Here is a 24,713-nt window from a genome sequence, read left to right as displayed (position 1 = left end):
ACAACTCACCAGGGCACGTCCCCCTCTCTTGGCGCGCCCAGTTGGGTTGTCCCCACCTGGTGGCCCCATAGACCCTAAAACCGACGCTACAAAATCCTATTTTCAGAGAAAAAATCAGGGAGAAAGAATTATCACGATCCATGAGACGGAGCCACCATCACCTCCTGTTCTTCATCGGGGGGCCAGATCTGGAGTCCGTTTGGGGCTCCAAAGAGGGGGGTCTTTGTTCTTCATCATCACCAACCCTTCTCCATCGCCAATTCGATGATGCTCCCCACCGGGAGTGAGCAATTCCTTCGTAGGCTTGCTGGTCGTGAGGAGTTGGATGATATTCATCATGTAATCGAGTTAGGTTTGTTAGGGCTTGATCCCTAGTATCCAGTATGTTCTAAGATTGATGTTGCTATGACTTTGCCATACTTAATGCTTTTCACTTTGGACCCGGGTGCCATGATTTCAGATCTGAGCCATTTATGTTATCATCATTATATCCATGTTCTAGATGCGATCTTGCAAGTTATAGTCACCTACTACATGTTAAGTGACAATAAACGGGACTTCTTCCGGTGATTACCGTAGTTTGAGGAGTTCATGTATTCACTATGTGTTAATGCTTTGTTCCGGTTCGCTATTAAAAGGAGGCCTTAATATCCCTTAGTTTCCAATATGGATCCCACTGCCACGGGAGGGTAGGACAAAAGATGTCATGCAAGTTCTTTCATAAGCACGTATGACTATTTACGGAATACATGCCTACATTATATTGACGAACTCGAGCTAGTGCCGTATCGCCCTAGGTTATAACTGTCTCGTGATGAATATCATCCAACAAGTCACCGATCCCATTCCTACGAATTTATCTTATATTGTTTCTGTTAAGTTACTACTGCTATCATCACTGTTACACTTGCTACAAAATTACTGCTACCACTGTTACCATTATCGTTGTTGCTGCTACTATTATCAAAACTATCATACTACTTTGCTACTGATCACTTTGCTGCAGATAATTAATCTCCAAGTGTGTTTGAATTGACAACTCAGCTGCTAATACCTTCAAATATTCTTTGGCTCCCCTTGTGTTGAATCTGTAAATTTGGGTTGAATACTCTACCCTCGAAATTTTTTGCAACCCCCTATACTTGTGGGTTATCAATAGTAGCCTCCTTTTGTGAATCATTTTCTACTCATGTTGATCTCCCTCAAGAGAAGTGGTTTAAATATCACCCCCTATTAAATAAGAAATTAAAGAACCAGTACCAATTAAATAAGAAACTATACTTTACAATGTTGATCCAGTTGTTCCTTCTGCTTATATTGAGAAACCACCTTTCCCTATTAGGATAAAGGAACATGCTAAAGTTTCAACTGTGGTCAACAAAAGCTATATTAGAACACCTAAACCTGATGAACAAATTAAAGTAGAACTTAGTATTGCTATGGTTAAATATCTCTTGGAAGAAGATGTGGATGGGCACGTTATTTACTTCTGTGAAGAAGCTGCTAGAATTGCCAAACCTGATAAAAAGGATAAACATAGACCTGTCGTTGGCATGCCCGTTATCTCAGTTAAAATAGGAGATCACTGTTATCATGGTTTATGTGACATAGTTGCTAGTGTGAGTGCTATTCCTTACACCTTATATCAAGAAATTATGAATGACATAGCACCCGCAGAGATAGAAGACATAGATGTTACTATTAAACTTGCTAATAGAGACACTATATCACCAATTGGGATTGTTAGAGATGTTGAAGTCTTGTGTGGAAAAATAAAATACCCTATCGATTCTCTTGTTCCGGGTTCCCCACAAGATGACTTTTGTCCCATTATCTTTGGTAGACCTTTCTTGAACACCATTAATGCTAAGATAGATTGTGAGAAACAGTGTCGGTGTTAGTTTTGGTGATGAGTCTCATGAGTTTAATTTTTCCAAGTTTAGTAGAAAGCTTCATGAAAAAGAATTGCCTAGTAAGGATGAATTAATTGGTCTTGCTTCTATTGCTTTACCACCTACTGATCCTTTAGAACAATATTTGCTAGACCATGAAAATGATTTACATGTGCATGAAAGAAATGAAATAGATAAGATTTTCTTTGAACAATGTCCTCTGCTTAAACACAATTTTCCTATTGAAACTCTAGGAGGTCCTCCTCCACCTAAAGGTGATCCTGTGTTTGAATTAAAACAATTGCCAGACACTTTGAAATATGCTTATCTTGATGAAAAGAAGATATATCCTGTTATTATTAGTGCTAACCTTTCAGAACATGAAGAAGAAAGATTATTCAAAGTTCTAAGGAAGCACCGAGCTGCTATTGGATATACCCTTGATGATTTGAAGGGCATTAGTCCCACTCTATGTCAGCACAAAATTAATATGGAACCTGATGCTAAACCCGTTGTTGATCACCAACGACGGTTAAACCCGAAGATGAAAGAAGTGGTAAGAACAGAAATATTAAAACTTCTGGAAGCAGGTATAATCTATCCTATAGCTGATAGTAGATGTGTGAGTCATGTTCATTGTGTCCCTAAGAAAGGAGGTATAACGGTTGTTCCTAATGATAAGAATGAACTTATTCCACAAAGAATTGTTACTGGTTATAGAATGGTAATTGATTTTAGAAAATTAAACAAAGCTACGAGAAAAGACCATTACCCTCTACCTTTTATTGATCAAATGCTTGAAAGATTATCTAAGCACGCACACACTTGCTTCCTTGATGGATATTCTATTTTTTCACAAATACCTGTTTCTCAACCTGATCAAGAAAATACCACTTTTACTTGTCCCTTTGGAACCTATGCTTATAGACGTATGCCTTTCGGTTTATGAAATGCACCTGCTACCTTTCAAAGATGTATGACTGCTATATTCTCTAACTTTTGTGAAAAGATTGTTGAGGTTTTCATGGATGACTTCTCTGTTTATGGGAAGTCTTTTGATGATTGTTTAAGCAATCTTGATCGAGTTATGCAGAGATGTGAACAAAGAAATCTTGTCTTGAATTGGGAGAAGTGCCACTTTATGGTTAATGAAGGCATTGTCTTGGGTCATAAAATTTCTGAAAGAGGTATTGAAGTGGACAAAGCTAAGGTTGATGTGATGACCCACAAGTATAGGAGATCTATCGTAGTAGTTTAGATAAGTAAGAGTGTCGAACCCAACAAGGAGCAGAAGGAAATGATAAGCAGTTATTCTCTGCAAGCACTGAAATTATCAGTAACAGATAGTTTTGTGATAAGGTAATTTGTAACGGGTAACAAGTAATAAAAGTAAATAAGGTGCAGCAAGATGGCCCAATCCTTTTTGTAGCAAAGGACAAGCCTGGACGAACTCTTATATAAAGGAAAACGCTCCCGAGGACACATGGGAATTATTGTCAAGCTAGTTTTCATCATGTTCATATGATTCACGTTCGTTACTTTGATAATTTGATATGTGGGTGGACCAGTGCTTGGGTACTGCCCTTCCTTGTACAAGCATCCCACTTATGATTAACCCCTATTGCAAGCATCCGCGACTACAAAAGAAGTATTAAGGTAAACCTAACCATAGCATGAAACATATGGATCCAAATCAGCCCCCTACGAAGCAACTCATAAACTAGGGTTTAAGCTTCTGTCACTCTAGCAACCCATCATATACTTATTACTTCCCAATGCCTTCCCCTAGGCCCAAACAATGGTGAAGTGTCATGTAGTCGACGTTCACACGACACCACTAGAGGAGAGACAACATACATCTCATCAAAATATCAAACGAATACCAAATTCACATGACTACTTATAGTAAGACTTCTCCCATGTCCTCAGGAACAAACGTAACTACTCACAAATCATATTCACGTTCATTATCAAAGGGGTATTAATATGCATAAAGGATCTGAATATATGATCTTCCACCAAATAAACCAACTAGCATCAACTACAAGGAGTAATCAACACTACTAGCAACCCACAAGTACCAATCTGAGGTTTTGAGACAAAGATTAGATACAAGAGATGAACTAGGGTTTGAGATGAGATGGTGCTGGTGAAGATGTTGATGGACATTGACCCCCTCCTGATGAGAGGATCGAAGGTGATGACGATGGTGATGATTTCCCCCTCTCAGAGGGATGTTTCCCCGGCAGAACAGCTCCGCCGGAGCCCTAGATTGGTTCTGCCAAGGTTCCGCCTCGTGGCGGCGGAGTTTCGTCCTGAAAGCTTGCTTATGATTTTTTCTCGGGCGAAGACCTTATATAGCATAAGATGGGCACCAGAGGCCTGCCAGGGGGCCCATGAGATAGGGGGCACGCCAAGGGGGGTAGGGCGTGCCCCCACCCTTGTAGCCAGGGTGTGGGCTCCCCTCTGGTTAATTCTTTCGCCGGTATTTTTTATATATTCCAAAACAGTGCTCCTGTGAAGTTTCAGGACTTTTGGAGTTGTGCAGAATAGGTCTCTAATATTTGCTCCTTTTCCAGCCTAGAATTCCAGCTGCCGGCATTCTCCCTTTTCATGTAAACCTTGTAAAATAAGAGAGAAAAGGCATAAGTATTGTGACATAATGTGTAGCAACAGCCCATAATGCAATAAATATCGATATAAAAGCATGATGCAAAATGGACGTATCAACTCCCCCAAGCTTAGACCTTGCTTGTCCTCAAGCAGAAGCCGATATCGAAAAATATGTCCACATGTTAAGAGATAGAGGTGTTGATAAAATAAAATACAGACATGAGGGCATCATGATCATTCTTAGAACATCAACATATATATATATATATATATATATATATATATATATATATATATATATATATATTGTCATATGATTTATTATGCTAAAGTAACAATTCATTCACAATTTCAAGTATGAATCAGAAACTTCATTGAAAACTAACAAACTATAATCTCAGTCATTGAAGCAATTGTAATTTATCATAACATCGGGAAGAGTCAATATAAGAGCTTTTCTGCAAGTCCACATACTCAACTATCATTTAATCTTTCACAATTTCTAACACTCATGCAATATTTATGGGTATGAAGTTTTAGTCGAACACAGAGAAATATAGGGGCTTATAGTGTTGCCTCCCAACCTTTTACCTCAAGGGTAATGTCAACAATAATAGTTCATGAAAACTCACATCCAATTAGCTATATATATCAGGATCTTTCCAACACATTGTGCTGGCCAAAGGATAAAATGTAAAAAGGAAAGGTGAAGGTCACCATGACTCTTGTATGAAGTATAAGACAAGAATAAAAGATAGGCCCTTCGCAGAGGGAAGCAAAGGTTGTCATGTGCTTTTATGGTTGGATGCACGAAATCTTAATGCAAAAGAACGTCACTTTATATTGCCACTTGTGATATGGGACCTTTATTATGAAGTCCGTCACTTTTATTTCTTCCACATCATAAGATCGTATAAAGCTTATTTTCTCCGAACTAATAAATCATACATATTTAGAGAGAAATTTTTATTGCGTGCAACAATGACAACTTACTTGAAGGATCTTACTCAATCCATAGATATGTATGGTGGTCTCTCATGGAAAAACTGGGTTTAAGGATATTTGGAAGCACAAGTAGTATCTCTACTTGGTGCAAATAATTTGGCTAGCATGAGAGGGAAAGGCAAGCTCAACATGTTGGATGATCCATGACAATATAATTTATTTTGGATGTAAGAAAACATAACCCATTACGTTGTCTTCCTTGTCCAACATCAACTCTTTAGCATGTCATATTTTAATGAGTGCTCACAATCATGAAAGATGTCCAAGATAGTATATTTATATGTGAAAACCTCTCTTTCTTTATTACTTCCTATTAATTGCAACGATGACCAAAACTATGTTTGTCAACTCTCAACAACTTTTATTCATCATACTTCTTTATATGTGATCCATATGATCTTTTTATTTCTTTTTATTCTTTCTTTTATTCCCTCAAGATCGTAGTAAGATAATCAAGCCCTTGACCCAACACTAATCTTTATTATATATATAGCTCACGGACTCGATTACATAGAAGGATCATAAAGTAAAACTCAAAACTAGATCATACTAAAACTTTATTCTACTAGATCAAGATATTACCAAAAGGATCGAACTAAGAAAAACAATAAAGATAAAAGTGTGATGGTGATACGATACCGGGGCACCTCCCCCAAGCTTGGCAGTTGCCAAGGGGAGTGCCCATACCCATGTGTTCATGTCTCTTTCTTCGGGGGTGGTGATGTGATATTCTTGGCGATGATGCCCCTCAGGATATGATTCTCTTCCTCGAGCTTATTGACTTGCTGCTTGAGGTCCATTATTTCCTTATGAAGCTTGCCCGTGATGGCTAAAGCTCCTTTCACCCAAGGATGTTGCATAGCTGCGGGAGAACAAGTAACACTCTTTTTCATATTTTCATAAGAAAGAAATCTAACATTGGAAGGGATGACCGAGTTTGGAATAGCTGAGCTTTGTAGTTCCCCCATCGTGAATCCGGCTCGGAAACGAGAAGTAACTTCTTGATCCTCCTCCATGGCATCTATCCTTTTCAAGCTGTCCTCCATCTCTTCCTCAGTTGATGGCCCAAAGTGGTCAGCATCGCTGTTTGCTCTTGGCCCCGGTATCGGATAAGACACTCGACTCTCCCCGACTGACTCTTGAGAAGGCATCTTGCTCTAGATCTGTTGCAGAAACAACTCGAAACAAAAACAGAGGATATTTGCATGGTACGGTGGTAAAAACCTTCGGGAGAATATATAGTGAATTTTTACCAACCGAAAGAAGTATCGTGCAAGAAAACGGAGTCTGGAGAGCACAAGAGGTGCCCACGAGGCAGGGGGCGCGCCCTCCACCCTCATGGAAGCATCTTGTCCTTCCCAGACTGCTTCTTATTTTCCTATTTTCTTAAATATTCCAAAACGGAGAAAAATTGTTATTAGAACTGTTTTGGAGTCGGTTTACTTACCTTACCTCATACCTATTCCTTTTCGGAGTCTGAAACATTCTGGAAAGTGTCCTTTATATATTCCTCTGGGGTTACAGTTTCAATAACATTAGTTTCAACATTTATAGGATTACCTGAGATATAATGTTTGATTCTTTGACCGTCCACCACCCTCGGATTTGTGCCTTCGAAGTTGTTGATTTTTATGGCACTGGAACGATAGACCTCCTCGATAACGTAAGGACCTTCCCATTTAGAGAGGAGTTTTCCTGCAAAAAATCTAAAATGAGAGTCGTATAACAATACATAATCACCTACATTAAACTCACTCTTTTGTATCCTTTTGTCATGCCATCTTTTAACTTTTTCTTTAAACAGTTTGGCATTTTCATATGCCTGGGTTCTCCATTCATCAAGTGAGCTAATGTCAAATAGCGTCTTCTCACCGGCAAGTTTGAAATCATAATTGAACTCTTTAATGGCCCAATATGCCTTATGTTCTAGTTCGAGAGGTAAGTGACATGCTTTCCCATAAACCATTTTATACGGAGATATACCCATAGGATTTTTATATGTAGTTCTATAAGCCCATAATGCATCATCAAGTTTCTTGGACCAATTCTTTCTAGACCTATTAACAGTCTTTTGCAGAATTAACTTAAGCTCTCTATTACTAAGTTCTACTTGACCACTAGACTGCGGGTGATACGGAGATGCAATTCTATGATTAACAAAATCCTTAGCAAGCATCTTACGAAAAGCACCATGAATAAAATGTGAACCACCATCAGTCATTAAGTATCTAGGGACTCCAAACCTCAGAAAAATAACTTCTTTAAGCATCTTAATAGAGGTGTTATGATCGACACTATTAGTTGGAATAGCTTCTACCTACTTAGTAATGTAATCAATAGCAACTAAAATATGTGTATACCCATTATAGGAAGGAAACAGTCCCATATAATCAAAGCCCCAAACATCAAATGGTTCAATAACAAGTGAATAATTCATAGGCATTTCTTCACGTCTACTAATATTACCAATTCTTTGACATTCATCACAAGGCAAGACAAACTTGCGGGCATCTTTGAAGAGAGTAGGCCAATAAAAACCAGATTGCAATACCTTATGTGCAGTTCTATCTCCAGCATGGTGTCCTCCATAAGCCTCGAAGTGACACTTGTGTAGGATTTGTTCCTGTTCATGCTCAGGTACACAATGTCTATTAACACCATCTACTCCTTCTTTATAAAGGTGTGGGTCATCCCAGAAGTAATGTCTTAAATCATAGAAAAACATTTTCTTTTGCTGGTATGTGAAACTAGGTGGTATAAATTTAGCAACAATGTAATTAGCATAATCAGCATACCATGGAGCAGTACGAGAAGCATTTATGACAGCTAATTGTTCATCTGGAAAGATATCATCAATAGGTAGTGGGTCATCAAGAACATTCTCTAACCTAGACAAGTTATCTACAACGGGGTTCTCAGCTCCCTTTCTATCAATAATATGCAAATCAAATTCTTGTAGCAAGAGAACCCATCTAATAAGTACAAGTTTATCATCTTTCTTTTCCATGAGATATTTAATAGCAGCATGATCAGTGTGAACAGTTACTTTAGAATCAACAATATAAGGTCTGAACTTATCTCAAGCAAACACAACTGCTAAAAATTCTTTTTCAGTAGTAGCATAATTTCTTTGGGCACTGTCTAGAGTTTTAGTAGCATATTGGATAACATTTAATTTCTGATCAACTCTTTGTCCTAGAACAGCCCCTACAGCATAATCACTAGCATCACACATAATTTCAAAGGGTAAATTCCAATCAGGAGGCTGAATAACAGGTGCAGAAATCAAAGCTTTCTTTAGTATTTCAAATGCTTCTACACAATCATCATCAAAGACAAATTGAACATCTTTTTGTAAGAGATTAGTCAGAGGCCTGGAAATTTTTGAGAAGTCTTTAATGAACCTCTATAAAACCGGCATGACCAAGGAAACTTCTTATACCTTTAATGTCCTTAGGACACAACATCTTTTCCATAGCATCAACTTTAGCTTTATCAACTTCAATACCTCTTTCAGAAATTTTATGCCCCAAGACAATACCTTCATTAACCATAAAGTGGCACTTCTCTCAATTCAAGACAAGATTAGTTTCTTCACATATCTGCAAAACTCGATCAAGGTTGCTTAAGCAATCATCAAAAGAAGTTCCATATACAGAGAAATCATCCATGAAAACCTCAACAATCTTTTCACAAAAGTCAGAGAATATAGCGGTCATACATCTTTCAAAGGTAGCAGGTGCATTACATAAACCAAAAGGCATACGTCTATAAGCAAAGGTACCGAAAGGGCAAGTAAAAGTGGTCTTTTCTTGATTCTCTTTTGACACAGGTATTTGAGAGAAACCAGAATAACCATCTAGGAAGCAAAAATGTGTATGTTTGGATAATCTTTCTAGCATTTGATCAATAAAAGGTAAAGGGTAATGATCCTTTTTAGTAGCTTTATTTAATTCGCAGAAATCAATTACCATTCTATAACCTGTAACAATTCTTTGTGGGATCAATTCATCTTTATCATTAGGAACAACAGTAATACCTCCCTTCTTAGGGATAGAATGGACATGACTTACCCACTGACTATCAGCAACGGGACAAATTATACCTGCCTCTAGAAGCTTTAGTATTTCATTTCTTACCACTTCTTTCATCTTAGGATTTAACCGTCGTTGGTGATCAACAACCGGTTTCGCGTCTTTCCCCAATTTTATTTTGTGCTGGCATAGAGTGGGACTAATTCCCTTAAGATCATCAAGAGTATATCCAATAGAAGCACATCGCTTCTTTAGAGTTTTCAATAATTTCTTTTCTTCAGGCTCTGAAAGTTAGCGCTAATAATAACAGTATATATCTTTTTCTCATCAAGATAAGCATATTTAAGATTATCAGGTAAAGGTTTAAGCTCAAACACGGGATCACCCTTGGGTGGAGGAGGATCCCCTAGGATTTCAACTGGCAAGTTGTGTTTCAAAATAGGTCCCTGTTTAAAGAATGCCTCATCTATTTCCCTTCTTTCATTCATAAACATATCATTTTCATGGTCGAGCAAATATTGTTCTAAAGGATCATTAGGAGGCACGACAATAGAAGCAAGACCAATAATTTCATCTTTACTAGGCAATTCTTTCTCATGGGGTTGTCTACGAAATTTAGCAAAATTAAACTCATGAGACATATCCCCCAACCAATAGTAACAACATCCTTTTTGTAATCTATCCTAGTATTAACAGTATTCAAGAAGGGTCTACCAAATATAATGGGACAAAAGTTATCTTGTGGGGAACCAAGAACAAGAAAGTCAGTAGGATATTTAACTTTCCCACACAAGACTTCAACATCTCTAACAATCCCAACTGGTGAAATAGTGTCTCTATTGGCAAGCTTAATTGTAACATCAATTTCCTCTATCTCAGCAGGTGCAATATCATGCATAATTTCTTTGTATAAGGAATGAGGTATTGCACTTGCACTAGCACCAATATCACATAAGCCATGATAGCAATGATCTCCTATTTTAACAGAAATAACAGGCATGCCTACAACAAGTCTATGTTTATTTTTAGTGTCAGGTCTAGCAATTCTAGCAACTTCATCACAGAAGTAAATAACATGCCCATCGATATTATCGTCCAAGAGATCTTTAACCATAGCAATACTAGGTTCAACTTTAATTTGCTCAGGGGGTGTAGGGGTGTTCTAGTATTATCTTATGAACCACAATTGAAGCTTTAGCATGATCCTTTATTCTAACAGGGAAACATGGTTTCTCAATATAAGCAGTAGGAACAACAGGATCAACATTATAATTGATAGTCTTTTCTTCAACTTTAATAGGTGCAACTACTTTTACTTCAATGGGAGGATTATATTTAAACCACTTCTCCTTAGGGAGATCAACATGCGTAGCAAAGGATTCACAGAAAGAAGCTACTATCTCAGAGTTAAGTCCATATTTAGTGCTAAATTCACGGAAAACATCGGTATCCATAAAAGATTTAACATAATCAAACTTGGGTGTTATACCTGACTCCTTACCATCACCGAGATCCCAATCTTCAGAGTTGCGTTTAATTCTTTCCAATAAATCCCATTTGAATTCAATAGTCTTCATCATAAAAGAGCCAGTACAAGAAGTATCGAGCATGGAGCGATTATTGAGAGAAAGCCGAGCATAAAATTTTTGAATAATAATTTCTCTTGAGAGCTCATGATCGGGGCATGAATATAACATTGACTTAAGCCTCCCCAAGCTTGAGCGATGCTTTCTCCTTTGCAAGGCCAAAAATTATATATATAATTATGATCACGATGAACAAGATGCATAGGATAAAACTTCTGATGAAATTCCAATTTCAATCGGTTGTAGTTCCATAATCCCATATCATCACATGGCCTAAACCATGTCAATGCCTTTACCTTCGAAGATAAAGGGAAGACCTTCTTTTTGATAACATCCTCAGGCATACCTGCAAGCTTAAATAATCCAAAAACTTCATCCACATAGATTAGGTGCAAATCGGGATGTAATGTTCCATCACCTGTGAAAGGATTAGCTAGCAGTTTCTCTATCATACCCGAAGGAATTTCAAAGTAAACATTTTCAGTAGGTTCATTAGGTTGAGGAGCAACTCTTTGCTCTACTGGTCGGGTTGAAGATACCCCGAAGAAGCCCCTCAAAGGATTATGTTCCATAGTAACAAGTGACAGTAAATTTCAGCACATTATATAAATTTTTCCTTACCAAATTCGACCTACCAAAGGCGCTTCACTCCCCGGCAACGGCGCCAGAAAAGAGTCTTGATGACCCACAAGTATAGCGGATCTATCGTAGTCCTTTCGATAAGTAAGAGTGTCGAACCCAACGAGGAGCAGAAGGAAATGATAAGCAGTTTTCAGTAAGGTATTCTCTGCAAGCACTGAAATTATCGGTAATAGATGGTTTTGTGATAAGGTAATTTGTAACGGGTAACAAGTAATAAAAGTAAATAAGGTGCAGCAAGATGGCCCAATCCTTTTTGTAGCAAAGGACAAGCCTGGACAAACTCTTATATAAAGGAAAATGCTCCCGAGGACACATGGGAATTATCGTCAAGCTAGTTTTCATCACGTTCATATGATTCACGTTCGTTACTTTGATAATTTGATATGTGGGTGGACTGGTGCTTGGGTACTGCCCTTCCTTGGACAAGCATCCCACTTATGATTAACCCCTATTGCAAGCATCTGCGACTACAAAAGAAGTATTAAGGTAAACCTAACCATAGCATGAAACATATGGATCCAAATCAACCCCTTATGAAGCAACTCATAAATTAGTGTTTAAGCTTCTGTCACTCTAGCAACCCATCATCTACTTATTACTTCCAAATACCTTCCCCTAGGCCCAAACAATGGTGAAGTGTCATGTAGTCAACGTTCACATGACACCACTAGAGGAGAGACAACATACATCTCATCAAAATGTCGAACGAATACCAAATTCACATGGCTACTTATAGAAAGACATCCCCCATGTCCTCAGGAACAAATGTAACTACTCACAAATCATATTCATGTTCATAATCAGAGGGGTCTTAATATGCATAAAGGATCTGAACATATGATCTTCCACCAAATAAACCAACTAGCATCAACTACAAGGAGTAATCAACACTACTAGCAACCCACAGGTACCAATCTGAGGTTTTGAGACAAAGATTGGATACAAGAGCTGAACTAGGGTTTGAGATGAGATGGTGCTGGTGAAGATGTTGAAGGAGATTGACCCCCTCCCAATGAGAGGATCGATGGTGATGACGATGGTGATGATTTCTATAACGCCCTCGATGCGGCTATATCTCCCACGTGTCGAAGCACGACTTAGAGGCATAACCGCATTGAAAGCAATGTCACAACTGAGGTAATCTTCACACAACCCATGTAATACATAAGGGAAAGAGATACATAGTTGGCTTACAATCGCCACTTCACACAAGTACATGAATAGAGCAATACATCAACCAGGTACAATCAAGGTTCAACTCCGGAACCAAAATAAAAGAAGACTACCCCAAATGCTACACAGATCCCCGATCGTCCCAACTAGGCTCCACTACTGATCAACTGGAAACGGAACATCATAACGAACACGATCTTCAACTAACTCCTCCTTGAGCTCGGTTGCGTGAGCTGCACGATTTCATCGGCACCTGCAAACTAGTTTTGGAAGTATCTGTGAGTCACGGGGACTCAGCAATCTCACACCCTCGCGATCAAGACTATTTAAGTTTATAGGTAGGGTAAAAGGTGTGAGGTGGAGCTGCAGCAAGCGACTAGCATATATGGTGGCTAACATACGCAAAAGAGAGCGAGAAGAGAAGGCAAAGCACGATCGAACAACTATGATCAAGAAGTGATCCTAGAACAACCTACGTCAAGCATAACTCCAATACCGTGTTCACTTCCCGGACCCCGCCGAGAAGAGACCATCACGGTTACACACGCAGTTGATGTATTTTAATTAAGTTAAGCTTCAGGTTTTCTACAATCGGACATTAACAAATTCCCATTTGCCCATAACCGCGGGCACGGCTTTCGAAAGTTCAAATCCCTGCAAGGGTGTCCCAACTTAGCCCATCACAAGCTCTCACGGTCAACGAAGGATATTCCTTCTCCCAAGACAATCCGATCAGACTCGGCATCCCGGTTACAAGACATCCTCGACAATGGTAAAACAAGTCCAGCAAGACCACCCGCTGTGCCGACAAATCCCGATAGGAGCTGCACATATCTCGTTCTCGGGGCACACCGGATAAGCTAAGCGTACGGGAGCCAACGTAACCCAAGTTGCCAAGGGACGGCCCCGCACGGTGCTCTGGGTTGGACCAACACTTAGAGAAGCACTGGCCCGGGGGGTTAAATAAAGATGACCCCTGGGCTGGCCGACCCAAGGGAAAGAAAAGGCTAGGTGGCGAATGGTAAAACCAAGGTTGGGCCTTGCTGGAGGAGTTTTATTCAAGGCGACCTGTCAAGGGGTTCCCATTATAACCCAACCGTGTAAGGAACGCAAAATCCGGGAACATAACACCGATATGACGGAAACTAGGGCGGCAAGAGTGGAACAAAACACCAGGCATAAGGCCGAGCCTTCCACCCTTTACCAAGTATATAGATGCATTAATTAAATAAGAGATATTGTGATATCCCAACAAAATATCCATGTTCCAACATGGAACAAACTTCAATCTTCACCTGCAACTAGCAACGCTATAAGAGGGGCTGAGCAAAGTGGTAACATAGCCAAACAACAGTTTGCTAGGACAAGGTGGGTTAGAGGTTTGACGTGGCAATATGGGAGGCATGATATAGCAAGTGGTAGGTATCGCAGCATATGCATAGCAAAAGAGCGAGCATCTAGCAAGCAAAGATAGAAGTGATTTCGAGGGTATGGTCATCTTGCCTGAAATCCCACAAGGAAGAAGAACGAGTCCATGAAGAAGACAAACGAACGTAGTCAAATGAATCATCACAACACGACGTTATCAGAACTAAACCGAAGAAGCAACACCGAAAAGAAGCAAACAACATAGTAAAAAACCACCACATAAATATGGCATGATGCACAACAAGTATGATGCATGTCCGGTTTTAAAAAGCATGGCACGACAGAGTGCACAAACAACACTACAAGTTAAGTGGAGCTCAATATGCATCGGGATGCATATTGACAAAACACCACAACAATTATTTGGTTCACTCCCGGTTAGGTACTCAACAATATTAAATGTTGTTTAAACATGGCAAGAGGTGGAGCATAAGTAAACTAAACATTTTAAATGGGGCTGGATATAACAAACAACAAATCCGGTAAATCCCCATATGCATTAGCAATTTAAAGCAAACAACAATTTTAACCAAACTTGAAGTTGTTATCATGATGCGGATGACATGCAAGTTTTATGCAATTTTTATTAAAAGTTGACAATAGCATTATGAAGCATTTGTCATCGTGGTGGAAACGAAAAGGGGTGCCACGGCAATGAATCTGAAAATGATGCCACGGCGACATATCGGTTCCGGAAGCTCATGGAGATACCGGTGCAAAAGGAAAAGAGACAAGAGCGTGACATGCAAGGACGATGGGGTGATCCCGTATACCGGGTGTTCCACGAGTTGGAGACAAGGAAACGAGTGCCAAATTGGACACGGTGCAAACACGAGCATCTCAAACATCGCAAGCATTCGCTCACGGACGTCGTCTCGAGGTTATACCTTTGAAGCGTGCAAGCGGGACAGTTCTCGTTCAGTGCAAAGTAGAGGAAGTAGATGTTCTCGTGATGGCGGTTGTGGTTCTCGCGATCTCGGCGACGGTAGTGGTACACGGGTCTTCGGCCATGGAAGTCGTCGTACGACGTTTTCGTAGAGGTTCGGGGTCACGAGTCGGAACTTGACATCCACGAGGTTTTCGAGGGTCGACGGTAGTGGTACTCGATGAATCCCGAGATGGTCTTAGGCGTCTTCGCGCATAGGGGTACTTGGCGTTACTGCGTCGTGGGTCTTGCCGGTCCCGGACTCGGCAACGTAGTTGTACACGAGTGTCATTGGACATGTCGAATTCGAAGTCTTCGGGGGTCGTCATGTTACTTGGCGCTTGCGGTATTGATAGCTCAAAGGGGTACTTGACGGGTCCGAGGTCTCCGACCGTAGTGGTTCTTGATGATATGGGTAGTCGAACTTGATGAAAAACGAGTCTTCTCGGGGACTTTATGCATCCGAATTCCTCGGGTTTGTAGTGGTACTTGGTGCTCGCGGTTCCAATCCAGTGGTGCATGCGTCCACGGTGACACTGCATGGTGCAAGGAGGCGACGACTTGGGCGGTTTTTGTCCAGGACTCGGACAGCTGTTGTAGGAGCTCGATGGGGCTTGCTGCTGCTCGTTTCCTTCAACATGTGACAGACCGAAGGCGCAGCGGCACTGAACGGTGAAGTGGACGTGCTACTGGTGCCTTGCGGAGGCAGCGAGGCCAGAGAGGCGCAGCAGCGAAGCAAGGCTCGCGAGCATAGGAGGGAGTCGCGGCGCTGGTGCACAGGGGCCCGGCTCCCTGGTGGTACTCCGACGAAGGCGGCCGGAGCATTGCTAGCCGACGGGCGCGACGCAGCTGCGGGCACCGGGAGGCGGGGCTCCGACGGGCAGGGCCGGAGACGAGGTGCAGAAGGGCCGAGGGGCTCGGTGACGGGGACGCCTGAAACTGCTGCTGGTGGCGCTTGGCGGCGGCAGAATTGGAGGCGAGGCGGCGAGCGATGGAGGAGGAAAGGGATCGGGCAGGGGATCCTCCTCTGGTGCGTTGCAAGGAGAGCGAGAGGTGGGAGAGATGGGAGATGGGGATCGGGCTGCGGGTCGAGGAGGCGGGCTAGCAGGCTAGCGGAGGAGGAGAAGGGACGTGCAAGGCTCCAGGCGGCACTGGGAGGATCGAGCGCAGCGCGTCGCTGGAGGGAGGATGAGGGGAATCGGGCACAGGGCTGGCGGCGCAAGGGAATAGAGAGGAGGGGGTGCAGGGGATCGGGTGAGGGGGCGCTAGGGTTAGACGGGGAGTGGGCCTTGGGAGGCCGGCCCAGTATAGAGGGGCTGTGCCTAGGGGGAGGGCGCCGGCTGGGCCTAGAAGGATAATGGGCCTGCTGCTCTCTCTCACTCCTCTCTGATTTACTTTAACAAAAAAACAAATAGAGAGAAGAAAGAAAGAAAAGAGAGGGTTAGGGAAAGAATATTTCAGAAAATAAAATATTCTTGGAGCGCCAGAACTTTGCACAAATAGAATAAAATGGTTTGGCAATATTTTAGAGATAGAAAAATAATTCAAGTTTGAATTAGATTCAAACTTGAGCCATTTTTGAATCCAACCAAAACAAGTCCAAAGGATCTGAAAATTGGAGGAGGTGTTCCTGGCACGGTCTAGAATTTATAGGAAAAGAATGGACATTAATAGAGAAGGGGAAAATGGGACTATCAAAAGACAGGAAATAGAAGGAAAGGAGAAGGAGAAGATGCATGGGACGAAGGCATGGGGAAATATTTTGCAAGTGTGTTCATGGGTTATTCCGAAAATGGAATATTTAATATAGCTCCCTAATATCGGGAGGATATGTTATAAAGAGAACTCACCATGTGAATTCCCTCAATTTAAATGGACTGAAGATCCATACGATTTATTTAGTTGATATGAGATGCAAAGATTAATGACATGATGGCATGATGACATGATGCAATGCACATGATGCAACGAACCAAAACAAATCACACAACAACACTCGGAAACATGGAAGGCATCTGAAGCTCCGGTCTTGGGGCATCACAATTTCCCTCTCCCGGAGGGATGTTTCCCTGGCAGAATAGCTCCGCCGGAGCCCTAGATTGGTTCCGCCAAGGTTCCGCCTCGTGGCCGCGGAGTTTCGTCCCGAAAGCTTGCTTATAATTTTTTTCTCGGGCGAAAGACTTCATATAGTAGAAGATGGGCATCGGAGGCCTGCCAGGGGGCCCACGAGATAGGGGGCACGCCTAGGGGGTAGGGCGCGCCCCCCACCCTCGTGGCCTAGGTGTGGGCCCCTCTGGTTAACTCTTTCGCCAGTATTTTTTATATATTCCAAAACATGCTCGAGTGAAGTTTGAGGACTTTTGGAGTTGTGCAGAATAGGTCTATAATATTTGCTCCTTTTCCGGCTTAGAATTCCAGCTGCCGTCATTGTCCCTCTTCATGTAAACCTTGTAAAATAAGAGAGAAAAGGCATAAGTATTGTGACACAATGTGTAGTAACAGCCCATAATGCAATAAATATCGATATAAAAGCATGATGCAAAATGGACATATCATGATGCAATTGAGAAAATGCCATGTCCTAAAGATATAAAAGGTATTCGTCGTTTCCTAGGTCATGCTGGTTTCTATAGGAGATTTTACAAAGACTTTTCTAAAATTTCTAGGCCTCTTACAAATCTGATATTCCTTTTGTTTTTGATGATGATTGTTTAGAAGCCTTTGAAACACTCAAGAAAGCCTTAATTTCTGCACCTATTGTTCAACCACCTGATTGTAACTTGCCTTTTGAAATTATGTGTGATGCTAGTGATTATGCTGTTGGTGCTGTTCTAGGACAAAGAGTTGATAAGAAACTGAATGTTATTCATTATGCTAGTAAAACTCTATACAATGCTCAAACAAATTATGCTACTACGAAAAAAGAATTCTTAGCAGTCGTGTTTGCTTGTGATAAATTTAGACCTTATATTGTTGATTCCAAAGTAACTGTTCACACAGACCATGCTGCTAATAAATATCTTATGGAAAAGAAAGATGCCAAACCTAGACTTATTCGATGGGTTCTCTTGTTACAAGAATTTAATTTACATATCATTGATAGAAAAGGAGCTGAGAACCCCATAACTAATAATTTATCTAAGCTTGAAAATGTGCCTGATGACCCACTACCTATTGATGATAGTTTTCCTGATGAGCAGTTAGCTGCAATAAATGTTGCTCATAGTACTCCTTGGTATGCTGATTATGCTAATTGCATTGTTGCTAAATATTTACCGCCTAGCTTTACATACCAACAAAAGAAAAAATTCTTCTATGATTCAAGACATTACTTTTGGGATGACCCACATCTTTATAAATAAGGAGTAGATGGTATTATCAGATGTTGTGTACCTGAGCATGAACAGGGACAAATCCTATGTAAATGTCACTCTGAAGCTTATGGAGGGCATCATGCTGGAGATAGAACTGCTCACAAGGTATTGCAATCTGGATTTTATTGGCCTACTCTCTTCAAGGATGCTCGTAAGTTCGTGTTATCTTGTGATGAATCTCAAAGAATAGCTAATATTGATAAGCATCAAGAAATGCCTATGAATTATTCACTTGCTGTTGAACCATTTGATGTTTGGAGATTTGATTACATGGGACCTTTTCCTTCCTCTAATGGGTATACACATATTTTGGTTGTTATTGGTTATGTTACTAAATGGGTAGAAGCTATTCCAACCAGTAGTGCTGATCACAACACCTCTATTAAAATGCTTAAGGAAGTTATTTTCCCAAGGTTTGGAGTCCCTAGATATTTAATGACTGATGGTGGTTCACACTTTATTCATGGTGCTTTCCGTAAAATGCTTGCCAAGTATGATGTTAACCATAGAATTGCATCACCTTATCATCCTCAGTCTAGTGGTCAAGTTGAACTTAGCAATAGAGAAATAAAATTAATTTTGCAAAAGTCTGTCAATAGGTCCAGGAAGAATTGGTCTAAGAAATTAGATGATGCACTTTGGGCTTATAGAACAACATATAAAAATCCTATGGCTATGTCTCCTTATAAAATGGTTTATGGAAAAGCTTATCATTTACCTCTTGAGTTAGAACATAAAGCATATTGGGCCATCAAAGAGCTCAATTATGATTTCAAGCTTGCTAGTGAAAAGAGGTTATTTGATATTAGCTCATTAGATGAATGGAGAACCCAAGCTTATGCAAATGCAAAATTATTCAAAGAAAAATTTAAAAGATGGCATGACAAAAGAATCCAAAAGCGTGAGTTTAAAGTAGGAGAATATGTTCTTTTGTACAACTCTCGTTTCAGATTCTTTGCAGGAAAACTCCTCTCAAAAATGGGAAGGCCCCTATGTTATCGAGGAGGTTTATCGGTCTGGAGCCATTAAAATAAATAATTCTGAAGGTTGTCAATGGGCAACGAATAAAGCATTATACTTCAAGTACGCCCATTAATGTTGAAAGTAATATTATCAAAACTTTGACACCAGAAGAACACATAAAAGAGTCCTTCCGGAACACTCCAGAATCGTGAAAATAAGGGGGTACGTGATACGGTAAGTAAACAGACTCCAAAACCGACGGAGAAATCCTTTGTTTTCTTTTCTTGCTGTTTTCTGCGCAGTTCTGAAAATATGTCGTCCCAAGACTCCGACGGAGAGAGCTATGTCTCACATCTCATTGCTGACCCAAAGACCTGTGGGGACCTATCCCCTTATGGTCGAACTACAGATAACGAGGAGGATGCTCACTTGATGAGGATTGATGATTCAAGCTTGGAGGAGGATGTTCCTCTACCTCAACCTAGGGATATGCACATGGAGTTCAAGAAGTCAAGTCTAACCGGTCTAAAAACCAATCTATTCCTTTTCGTTTTAGGAAGAAAAGCACAGGGGATTTATGTGACAAGATCTTGAAGTTGGAGTTGGAAGTCGATGATTTAAAGGAGGAATTTTCTCTCCTCAACTACAATATGAAAAAGTTGAGGGCACAATTGTCATCACCACCATCATCATCCTCTTCACCACCAAAGGAGAACCGAGTATCCGGTATGGGCACTCACCTTGGCTTCCGCTAAGCTTGGGGGAGTTGCCCCGGTATCATATCATCCCACTATCTTTTTGCCTTTACTTATTTTTGTTCAATCTTTTTCTTTACATGAATAAAAGTTTAGTTTGATCCTTTCTTCTTTGAGAGTTTGCTTAGTGATCTATCCTTGTAATCATGTGCAAGTTATATAATCAAGTTTACTTTGAGTTTTTGCTTTCTTTACTTTCACGTTGCATATTAAAGAAAAGAAATAAGAAATAAAAAGAGAAAGGAAATAAATAAAAGAAAGGAAATAAATTAAGAAAAGATCATATACTAATCTTATGGTAGTTGATGACACCACATAAGGAAAAGTATAAGTAGAAAATTTTATTAGAGATTGTCAAACATAGCATTAGTCAATGATGCAACTCATGAAAGAATTAATAAGGGAAGAGAAGATTCACATATAAATATACTATCCTAGAAATCTTTTGTGATTGTGAGCCCTCATCAAAATATTATATGCCAAAATTGTTGATGTTGGACAAGGAAGACAACTTAATGGTTTATGTTTGTTTATGTTCACATAGAAGTCATATTTTCTTGGATCCTTTAACATGTGGTGCTTGCCCCCTATCTTTGCTAGCCAAAAATTCCGCACTAAGTAGAGATACTACTTGTGCATCCAAAAACCCTTAAACCCAAATCTTACTTTCAAGTGTCCACCATACCTACCTAGGGATTGATCAAGATCCCTCAAGTAAGTTGTCATCGGTGCAAATAGGCAATAAAAATTGCTTCTAAATGTGTGAGATCATTTAGTGTAAGAGAAAATTGAGCATTGCACGAACTTGTGACGGTCAAGAATAAAAGCTACAGACTGCATAATAAAGGTCACTATCACAAGGGGCAATGCAACATGATATTCTTTTGCATTAAGGGGTTGAACATACAAACAAATAAGCGCATGGCAACCTCTCCTTCCCTCTACGAAGGGCCTATCTTTTACTTTTATGTATTGACTTTTATGCAGAGAGTCAAAGTTTTCCTTCTATTCCTTTTTATTTTTCTCTTTTGGCAAGCATCATGTGGCGAGGAAAGATCTAGGCACATATGTCCAGTTGAATATAGATAGCATGAATTATTATTGTTGACATCACTCTTGAGGTGAATATGTTGGGAGGCGAAACTATAAGCCCCTATCTTTCTATGTGTCCGGTTGAAATGTTTTGCTCATGTGCACGCGGTGAGTGTTAGCAATCATAGAATACTATATGATGGTTGAGTATGTGGACTTGCCTAAAGGCTCCGATACGTGACCCTTCCTAAAAAGATGATGAATTGTAGTTGCAAAGTTGACTGAGAACATAGTTTGTTGTTTTTTAATAGTTTTTGCTTTATACTTCAATTGTGTGATGAATTGTTACTTATTCATGAGAAGTATATGATAAAAGTCTTATGTTTAATTTTGTTGCTATTATAATAATCGACATGATGTTTCTATGTCCGTATTTTGTTTTTATCGACACCTCTCTCTAAGCATGTGGACATGTTTTTCGATTTCGGTTTTTACTTGAGGATAAGCGAGGTCTAAGCTTGGGGGAGTTGATACGTCCATTTTGCATCATGTTTTGTTACTGTTATTTAAGATACTTTTATCCATAATAATACCTTTAGGAGTAATTCTAATGCCTTTTCTCCCATAATATGCAAGGTATACACAAAGAGGGAGAATTCCGGCAGTTGGAAATCTGGACCTGGAAAAGCTACGTTAGGCTACCTATTCTGCACAACTCCAAATCAGCTCAAACTTCACGGAGAATTTTTATGGAATATTTAAGGAATATTGGAGCAAATAACTACCAGAGGGGGCCCACCAGGTGGGCAGAACACACCTGGGTGCGCCAGGGAGCCCAGGTGCGCCCTGGTGGGTTGTGCTCACCCAGGCCCACCTCTGGTGCCCATCTTCTCGTATATAGGTCATTTTGACCTAGAAAAAATAAGGAGAGGACTTTCGGTACGGAGCACCGTCGTCTCGAGGAGGAACTTGGGCTGGAGCACTTTTGCCCTCTGGCGGAGCGATTCCACCGGGGGAACTTCCCTCCCGGAGGGGGAAATCATCATCATCATCATCATCTTAAAGTGCAACTATCCCTGGGTGGTTTTGGTAATTCCTAACAACATATAGCTCATTGAACTAATGCTCTTTCAAGATGATCATTTCAGAAAGTTCAATGATTGGCATGGCAAGGGCTAGGAATGTGGACCCCTCAAAATACTAAGGACACACATTGGCAAAGGCTCAAGACTCAATTTTTTCATTTTAGTGATCCAAGATCACATTGAGTCCATAGGAAAAGCCAATACTATTAAAAGGGGATGAGCTGTTGCTTAATGGCTTGCTTGCTCAAAATGCTTAGTGATATGCTCCAAAAGCCCTCAACCACTTTCTCATATCCACATATGTCTGAAAACAAAACTCAAACTCGGCGCCACCGATTTGATCTATCCGGCGCCACCGAGTTATGGTCCAGAATATAGATAGCATGTATTATTATTGTTGAAATCACTCTTGATGTGAATACGTTGGGAGGCGAAACTATAAGGCCCTATCTTTCTATTTGTCCAGTTGAAACGTTTTGTTCATGTGTACGCAGTGAGTGTTAGCAATCATAGAAGACTATATGATGGTTGAGTATGTGGACTTGCCTAAAGGCTCTGATACGTAACCCTTCCGGAAAAGATGATGAATTGTAGTTGCAAAGTTGACTGCGAACATAGTTTCATGGTTTTTAATAGAGTTTTTGCTGTATACTTCAATTGTGTGATGAATTGTTACTTATTCATGAGAAGTATATGATAAAAGTCTTATGTTTAATTTTGTTGTTGTTATAATAATCAACATTATGCTTCTATGTCCGTATTTTGTTTTTATCGTCACCTGTCTCTCTCTAAGCATGTGGACATGTTTTCGATTTCGGTTTCGCTTGAGGACAAGTGAGGTCTGAGCTTGGGGGAATTGATACGTCCATTTTGCATCATATTTTGTTACTGTTATTGAAGATGTTTTTATCCATAATAATGCTTTTTGGAGTAGTTCTAATGCCTTTTCTCTCATAATATGCAAGGTATACACAAAGAGGGAGAATTCTGGCAACTGGAAATCTGGACATGGAAAAGCTATGTCAGGCTACCTATTCTGCACAACTCCAAATAAGCTGAAACTTCACGGAGAATTTTTATGGACTATTGGAGCAAATAACTGCCAGAGGAGGCCCACCAGGTGGGCACAACCCACCTGGGCACGCCAGGAAGCCCAGACGCGCCCTGGTGGGTTGTGCTCACCCAGGCCCACCTCTGGTGCCCATCTTCTGGTATATAGGTCATTTTGACCTAGAAAAATAAGGAGAGGACTTTCGGGACGGAGCGCCGCCATCTCGAGGTGGAACTTGGGCGGGAGCACTTTTGCCCTCCGGCGGAGCGATTCCGCCGGGGAAACTTCCCCCCAGAGGGGGAAATCATCGTCATCATCATCTGAAAGTGCAACTATCCCTGGGTGGCTTTGGTAATTCCAAACAACATATAGCTCATTGAACTAATGCTCTTTCAAGATGATCATTTCAGAAAGTTCAATGATTGGCATGGCATGGACTAGGAATGTGGACCCCTTAAAATACTAAGGACACATATTGGCAAAGGCTCAATACTCTATTTTTTTCATTTTAATGATCTAAGATCACATTGAGTCCGTAGGAAAAGCCAATACTATTAAAATGGGATGAGGTGTTGCTTAATGGCTTGCTTGCTCAAAATGCTTAGTGATATGCTCCAAAAGCCCTCAACCACTTTCTCGTATCCACATATGTCCCAAACAAAAAGTCAAACTCGGCCCCACCGATTTGATCTATCCGGCGCCACCGAGTTCATTGACATAGCCATAGCTAGAAACCCTAATCAGTTCGGTCTCACCGATAGGGATCTCGGTCTCACCAAGATGGGATTGCAAACTCTATGTTTCCCTTCGTAACATTTCTGTCTAACCGAGATGAGCGATCGGCCCCACCGAGTTCGCAATGCAAACTCTCTGTTTCCTTCTCGTAACGTTTCGGTCTTACCGAAATAAGCGAATCGGTCCCATCGAGTTTGTCTGACCAACTCTTTGTTTGCCTATTACAGAAATCGGTTCCTCCGAGTTCATGTGATCGGTCTCACCAAGATTATGTTATGCCCGAACCCTAATGAAATCGGTCCCACCAAGTTGACATGTCGGTCCCATCGAAAAGCCTAATGTTCACATTTTGAACTAAATCAGTTTGACTGAGTTTAACTATTCGATCCCATAGAGTTTAGTAAATTGTGTGTAACGGTT

This window comes from Triticum dicoccoides, chromosome 1A (assembly GCF_002162155.2).
Source record: "Triticum dicoccoides isolate Atlit2015 ecotype Zavitan chromosome 1A, WEW_v2.0, whole genome shotgun sequence".
NCBI lineage: Eukaryota > Viridiplantae > Streptophyta > Magnoliopsida > Poales > Poaceae > Triticum > Triticum dicoccoides.
The sequence above is the reverse complement of the archived record's forward strand: the minus strand, read 5'-3'. Positions refer to the sequence as shown.